General features: G+C 44.5%; 1 non-coding gene across 1 annotated transcript; it reads right to left on the minus strand.

The window, feature by feature from the left end:
* Positions 1–308: 308 nt before the first annotated feature.
* Positions 309–446, minus strand: LOC119927797. Its single transcript, XR_005450767.1, has one exon. It is a non-coding gene; the product is annotated as a small nucleolar RNA SNORA7 (small nucleolar RNA).
* Positions 447–8470: the final 8024 nt, after the last annotated feature.

Raw genomic sequence — 8470 nt, forward strand, 5'->3', positions numbered from 1 at the left:
TGAGACTTCCCAACCTGTACTTTCTAGACTCACTTCCGTGTCACGCTGTACATAGAAATGGAGATTGCTCTGGGAATCCTTGTCTTGCCTTACGCCGTCTAGTCGTTTCTGACCTACTGGGACACCATGGACACATCTCTTCCAGAATGCCCCGTTCTCCAGTTGCAATCGTTCTAGTAGTGTATCCATAGAGTTTTCTCGGTAAAAAAAAAAAGCGGTTTGCCATTGCCGCCTTCCGTGCAGTAAACTCGAGTCTCCGGCCTCGACTCTCTCCCATGCGGCTGCTGTGCGGCACGTGTAGCAGATTGCCTTGTAGCAGATTGCCTTCCACTCGCTAGCCACTGCCCAAGCCAGGAATGGAATGGGTAGGCCTCTGCTTGACTCTCCGTCCCATAGCTGAGACTGGTAGCGTACTGGAAACTCTCCAGGTGCGATCCTGAGAGGGGCACTGGGGATCCACCAGTCCTCTAATTCAGTGATTGACTGTAAAATTAGGATCCACGTATTTATTAGTTCTGTAACTTCTTCTCCAAGCTCTTTCAGAACTCCTGGGTGGGTGCCTTCCGGCCCCAGTGATTTCTTTACATATCATTTACCGATTTGATCTCAAACATCACATCTAGTCACCACTATTTGATCCAGTACCTCTGACCTTCCTGCTACAAACAACTGATGGGTGGAAATCTCTCTGATGTGTTTCTCGGGCAAAGCCTTAATCAATCAATTAATGGTATTTACTGTTTCTGTTAATGTGTGCAGAGCACTGTACTAACACTTGGGAGAGAACATTACAATAGAGTTTGTAGGCACATTCCCTGCCCACAACAAGCTTACAGTCTAAAGGGGGAGACAGACATTAATGTAAATGAATTATGGATATTTACAAAAGTGCTGTGGGGCTGAGGGTGGGGTAAATACCAAATGCTCAAAGGGTATGGTCTCCTTTTCATCCCTGAGTACATTTCATTCCATGATCATCAGATGGCCCACTGGCTCTGTATTCAATGTACTAACTTCGATTTAAAGAATTTTTTTTCCTATTAACTTTGTTAGTACTTGCACTCTGCACTCTCCAACACACATAATTTCCTGCTTACACCCGACTCGGCACCTTTTAGGGACTATCCTGTTCTCTTAGGGTTAAACCCTTCTTGAGACAGGCGTAAAATCTCACAAACCCAACTGTGCGACCAGAAACAGAGATCCAGCCTACTTCCAGCTCCTCTTACATGAATTCCAGTTTGGCACTGAAAGAGCACGGACTTTGGAGTCAGAGGTCATGGGTCCGAATCCCGGCTCTGTCTCTTGTCAGCTGTGTGACTTTGGGCAAGTCACTTAACTTCTCTGGGCCTCAGGTACCTCATCTGTAAAATGGGGATGAAGACTGTGAGCCCTCTGTGGGACAACCTGATCACCTTGTATACCCCCAGCACTTAGAACAGTGCCTTGCACATAGTAAGTGCTTAATAAATGCCATTATTATTATTATTAATTATAATCTCCCTCAGGACCACTGGACAGTCGACTGTAAACTCCTTGTAGGCAGGGAACGTGTCTTCCAACTCTTTGGATTGTACTCTCCCAAGCGCTTACTTAGTACAGTGCTCAGCACACAGTAAGCACTCAATAAATACCAGTGGTCGATTGATTGACTGATTGACTGATCCCAAGACTGAACAGGCAAGGAAAATGTGGCCTTTGCAGGGTAGCATTATGTAAGAAGGGCAAGAGTGCTGGGGAGGGGAGAGGAGAGAACATATCTCTCATGGCATATATTCTGTTCCTGATGTTTCTGGTGAAAAATCTGGGTTCCCCTTTTCTTCTTGGAGCCTTCTCTTCTAACCACATTAAATTCATGAACAGGAGCAGCTGGTTGCTTCCTTCCAGTAGAGTGGCTGCTAGGGAACAAGAGAGAAAAAGAAAAACATCATGCTTGGATGATTTCTTTTAACCTCCAGTTGTGCAGACTCTTCAGTCCCAGATTACATTCAAAACTTGGAGCAGAAGTCGGAGATTTAGGAAAATAAAAATGTTATGGAAAGGAGATTGTGGAATAAATCAACAACATTTATTGAGCGCTTACTACGTGCAGAGCACTGTTGTAAGCACAAGGGAGAGTGCAATATAAAAGTACAATGTAGCAAGGGCCTAGGAGTCAGAGGACCTGGGTTCTAATCCCAGCTCTGCCACTTGTCTGCTGTGTGACCTTGGACAAGTCACTTAACTTCTCTGTGACTCAGTTACCTCATCTGTAAAATGGGGATTAAGACTGCGAGCTCTATGGGGACAGGAACTGTGTCTGAACCGATTATCTTGCAACTACCCCAACACTTAGTACAGTGCATGTCACTTAATAAGTACTTTACAAATACCATTATTATTATTATTACTGTTGCTATCATCATCATCATCAGTAGACACATTTCCTAACCACAACAAGCTTACAGTTTAGAATGAATCTCCCTTCTCTCTTCTCTTTCCGAACCATCAGACCCCAAGGTTCCTCTCAGACTCTTCCAGAAATACGGGTGGAGGGAGGGAGGAAGGACGGGAGAAAAACATCTCAGGTCGAAAGGTAAGAATTGGTAGATGTTGGGTTGAGGAACACAAAAATGCGGAGGAATTCTACGTTTTAAGAGTGAACATAATATAGCATTTTCTGGGTTGAAAGCTATCAACTCTTTTGGGAATGCTGTTCCACTTTCAGCCAGCAGCCCACTGAAATGATAACAATAAATGCGGTATTTATTAAGCACTTACTACATGCCTGTACATACATGTAGTGTAGTATTACACTGTACTAAACTCTGGGGTAGATCTAAGATCATCAGGCTGGACACATTCCCTGTCCCACATACGCTCACAATCTAAGTAGGAGGGACAGTAGGTATTGGATCTCCATTTTACAGTTGAGGAAACTGAGGCTCCAAGAAGGATAGTGACTGCCCAAGGTCACACAAGAGGCAGGTCCTTTGACTCTCAGGTCTGGGCTCTTTCCAGTAGGCCATGCTACTTGCTGTGGCATTGTCTCTTTGGCTTGGGCTCCATTTAAAGTGCATTGTCACCAGGCCTCCCAGGAGATAATCAAACTTCGCCACCCTTTAATTTGGGGGAAGGGGGTTGTGTGTGTTTTTCATTCTCGTGCGTCCGAAATCATACTGATCCTGACGTGAGCTCACCCTCAGACCACCAAGGTCCTACAAGAAACCTCATCATATTGTACCCTGAAAATTATCTGCGAGGAGGTGTACTCCAATAGTTTGCCTGGTGCTAACTCCAAATGAAAAAAATATTCACAAGCACTTCTTGTGGTGAATAGAAAAGAATTTGGGCTTTTCTATGCTTTTTCAGGGCACCGGCCTGCCCAAATTTGATGCCGTAAGCTGAGGGCCTTCTGGAAAATGTGCCACCTGCTTCACTCCTGCCTCAGACTGATGAACCACCATGCCTGGAAACGGAAGTTCACATACTGAAGCCACAAACCAAAAAGCAATACAATATTAAAAACTGTAACCCTACTTGATGATGATGATGGCATTTATTAAGCTCTTACTATGTGCAAAGCACTGTTCTAAGCACTGGGGAGGTTACAAGGTGATCAGGTTGTCCCACAGGGGGCTCACAGTGTTAATCCCCATTTTACAGATGAGGGAACTGAGGCACAGAGAAGTGAAGTGACTTGCCCAGTCACACAGCTGACAATTGGTGGAGACGGGATTTGAACCCATGACCTCTGACTCCAAAGCCCGTGCTCTTTCCACTGAGCCGCGGTGCTTCTCAATTGGATTCCAGAATCCTTACATAGGTGAAATTGTCCAGTTGGTGAAACACAAACTTGATTTTTGCCTTTGCCCCATAAAAATTTATCACTAGAATTTCACACACTCTTTAATAAAGAAAAAATCACTGCTACTGGTCTAGGTCCAGACATAATCCTCTTCATTCCTAGGACTTTTTATAAACTTTAAATTTTTCTGATAATTAGCTTACTGTATTTTACTTTCCCAAGAGCTTAGTACAGTGTTCTGCACATAGGAAGCACTCCATAAATACCCTTGATTGATTGATTCCAGGACATCTTTTTGTCAAATCCATTTTTTTTAATCTACAACAGCCATGTGCTTTGAAGAATCTTGCTCACCAACGAATCAATCAATCATATTTATTGACCACTTACTTGTGTGTGCCTTGCACAGTGTACTAAGCGCTTGGGAGAGTACAATTGAACCGAGTTGGTAGATACTTTCGCTGCTCACGATGAACTTACAACAGTCTAGAGCGGGGAGCTTACAGTCTTCGAATGGGTTAAATGAAACCAGAAGTTAGTACTGCTGTTGTGAAAATTCACTGGGCTTGGATGGCAGCATTCTCCTTTTGTGGCAACCTAAACTCTTTTCCTTTTCTTCAGCTATTTTTCTGGCTTTCACTCTGACCCCTTCAGCCTTGTTCCACAATGATTTGTCTGGAACTTGTCTTCCCATAATTCTCTAAAAAGCAAGTGGCATCAATTGCAATAATCTCAGACAGAAAACTTAACATGTCAAAAAACAAAATTCCTCATCTTCCCACCCAAAACTTTTCCTCCCTCAACTTTCCCATCACTGTAGACAATGCCATCATCCTCCCATCGCGCAAGCCCGTGCCCTTGGAATCATCCTCCACTCATCTTTCATTCAACTCCCATATTCAAATCCTTTCGGTTCTACCTTCCAAACATCTTTAGAATCTGCCCTTTCCTCTCCATCCGAACTGCTACCACACTGATCCGAGCACTTATCATATCTCACCTAGACTACTGAATCAGGCTCCTCACTGACTTGTCCACACTCCAGTTCCTTCCTTCACTCTGCTGCTCAGATCATTTTCCTCAAAAAAGTTCAGCCCGCATCTCCCCACCCTTCCAAACCTTTCAACCATCCACCTCTGCATCAAACAGAAACTCCTTACCACAGGCTTTAAAAGACTCAATCAGCTCACCCCCTGCTAACTTACCTTGCTTAAGTCCTACTATAACCCAGCCTGCCCACTTTGCTCCTCTGCCAACCTACTCACTGAATCACAATCTTGTCTATCTCACCATTGAACCCCTGCCCACATCCTTCCTCTGGCTTGGAACTCCTTCCTCCTTCATATACGATAGACCACCACTTTCCCCACTTTCAAAACCCTCCTAAAATCTAGTCTCCAAGAGGCCTTCCCCAGCTAAACCCTCATTTCCCCTACACATTCTCCCTTCTATGTCATTTATGCACTTGGATCTGTAGCTTTTAAGCACTTGATATCACCCCTCCTTCGCCCACCAGAACTTATTAGCTATCCTTATTCCCTGCCATTTCCCCTACCTGTAATTTATTTCTGTGTCTTACTCCCCTGCTAGACTGCAAGCTCCTTGTGGGCAGGGATCATGTCTACCAACTCTATTGCACTGTACTCTCTCAAGCACTTAATACAGTGTTCTGCACACAGTAAGTGCTCAGTAAGTACTATTGCTTGGGCGATTGATCTTTTAGACTGTGAGCCCACTGTTGGGTAGGGACTGTCTCTATATGTTGCCATCTCATACTTCCCAAGCTCTCAGTACAGTGCTCTGCACACAGTAAGCGCTCAATAAATATGATTGATTGATTGATTGGTTGATAAACCTCTGGTCTTCAGGCTCAAGGCCTGTCCCTTGAAGGGTATCGTTAATTTTGTGAAGCAGCGTGGCACAAGCATGGGAGTCAGAGGACCTGGGTTCTAATCCCTGTTCTGCCACTCGCCTGCTGTGTGACCTTGGGCAAGTCAGTGCCTCAGTTACTTCATCTGTAAAAGGGGGATTAAGACTGTGAGCCCGATGTGGGACAGGGACGGCATCCAACATAATAACTTTGTATCTACACCAGCACTTAGAACATATTAAGTGCTTAACCAATACCATTATTATTATGATTATTATTGGTCCCCCTAATACCTCCTGAGTTTAAGAATGGGCAGGATGACAATAATTTCCCTCGATTAGATCATCTCTTGCCACAATAAGACTACTCCCCTGAAGACACCCAAGATGGCGCCAGAATACTCAATTCTCAGGCTGCTTTGTGATTACATGACTCACACTGAATTTTTGGTGCATTTTCCAAAGTAAACCCCTTTTTGACCTCTCTTATATGCGTCGGATCCAGATTTATTAAATGATCATTCCGAGGCCTTGGCCTCAGATTCTTAGAATCATAACCCTTTGCTGGCTCTAATTGCTCAGGGGATATGGTGTTACCAAACTCAGGTCTCGTTACATCCCACTGTGTACTTAGCAGTAAGCAATTCAGAGGGTGTTTACATTGTGGTTCTGTGTGATGTGGTCCTTTTATTATCTTTTCAAAAGCTGTAATAAAATATTCTGTTGCTCTGCGGAAGCTGGTACAGTTCGGGAAAAAGGCAAGCCACATTCCACACATATAATGCTTTAGATTTGAGGCATATGAATTACTACTAGGGTCCCTGTCCCTGCTTGAGAGAAACTCTTTCCGATGGTTTATGGCATCTTGGGCCCTTGTGGCTTCCAAGAGATTAGGTTAGCAGCGGCAGGCAGACTGCCGATTCACTGAGTCGCGTGGACGTAGTTTCTCAGGTTCAATCAATTGTATTTCACAAGCACTTACTGTGTGAAGAACACTGCACTAAACACGAGGGAGTACAATACGATAGAGTCGGTAGACATGTTCCCTGCCCACAGCGAGCTTACAGTCTAGAGGGTTCTGCGGCTCTTTCAGAATCAACGGATATGGAGTCATTCGTTCATTCACTCATTTAATCGTATGTATTGAGTGCATACTGTGTGCAGAGCACGGTACTAAGTGCTTGGGAGAGTACAATACAACAATAAATGGTTACATTTCCTCCCCACAGCAAGCTTACAGTCAAGAGGGTGGGAGACAGACATTAATATTTATAAATAAATTACAGCTATGTACATAAGTGCTGTGGGGCTGGAAGCCTCGGGGCCTGCTGTGGATTTGAGGGGCTTCTTGTCCAAACCCATATTCTGCACGTCATCCATCTCTGCCTCGTCCTTGATCTAAATTGTATCTGCCATTCAAGCTCAGCTCTCATCCAAATGGCCCACACGCCACTGGGAGCAGTGGAACAAGTGTGAACTTGGGCAAGTCCCATAACTTTTCTGCACCTCAGTTACCTCATCTGGAAAATGGGGCTTTAAGACTATGGAGCCCCACGTGGGACTGTGTCCAACTTGATTAGCTCGGATCTACCCAGCACTTAATACAGTGCCTGTCACACAGTAAACTCTTAACAAAATACGTTAAAAAAAAAAATATATATATATATATATATATATATATATATATATATATATATATATATATATATATATATATATATATCGAAATGAACCCAGCAGGAAACCCCAAGAACTGGGGCTGATTGGCCGAGGACAAACTCAGCTTCCTTTGTTTTCTTTGACAAATCTGCACTTCTGCGCAGCATAGCGGAACATAACTATGGCTCCCTTCTGAGCAGCAATCACTGGGCTGCAGGGAAAGTACAGTCCCAGAAGCTGCCCTGGACAGTGGGTGGAGGCATCTTATCAGTTTTGCTTTTCGCCAGGACCAAAGTCTACCAAAGCACCGGGCTCGGCCTGCAAAATGCGTATCACTTTTCCCCGTGGCTTTTAATGGGAAGGGCGGGAGGAATCTGGGGGGCCAGCTGGCCTTAGGTTTTCTCTGGGATCCTGGAAAACAAAACTCTCTCTCTCTCTGGTCTTCAGCCTGCAGGAGGGAGGACGCCTTTCCTCCCAAGAGGAAGTCTCTTAACAGAGCCTAACTATGTAACCCAAGCCACAGTAAAGTAGCAATGTTAGTGCAATTCCCTGCTGGGAACTCCCGAATGGAATGTTCCCACATTGGGGAGTCAAGTCCACCTAGGTGTTGGTCTCCATCCCATAGCATGCAATGCTTCCCCGGCCATTCTGATTACAAGTGTGGCATTACCTCGTCATAGGCTTCGCTTAGAACAGTGCTTTGCACATAGCAAGCGCTTAGTAAATGCTATCATTATTATTATAGGCTTGACGGGGGCTTTTCTGACCCGGATTTCTCCTCAGAAATCTAAAAGGGACAGTTCCCACCAGCACAAAACAGTGTGCTACCCTTACTACAAAGACCAAGTCTGTATTTTTTTAAAAGCCCGTTATATTGCTTCATTTTACTAGGTGCAAATAGAAAGTAAAGTTGATTGGTACTATGTCTCAATTTGCCAGGGCAGTGGGGAAAGGTGTGAAACAGAAAACCCCAGTAGCTGAGGGTGTGAATATTGATTTTTTTCAGGGGATTGGCCGAATGACCTATTAGATACTAAAGCTGGCCTACGCTTTGTTTTGAAAGCAAACACTGAACTCTGATCTTAAGCAACCAATGTGAGTTATGACAGCTGGACGGAGGCCAGATGGGCCGCGGCTGGGGAAAGGATATGTTTT

This window comes from Tachyglossus aculeatus, chromosome 4 (genome assembly GCF_015852505.1).
Source record: "Tachyglossus aculeatus isolate mTacAcu1 chromosome 4, mTacAcu1.pri, whole genome shotgun sequence".
Classification (NCBI taxonomy): Eukaryota; Metazoa; Chordata; class Mammalia; order Monotremata; family Tachyglossidae; genus Tachyglossus; species Tachyglossus aculeatus.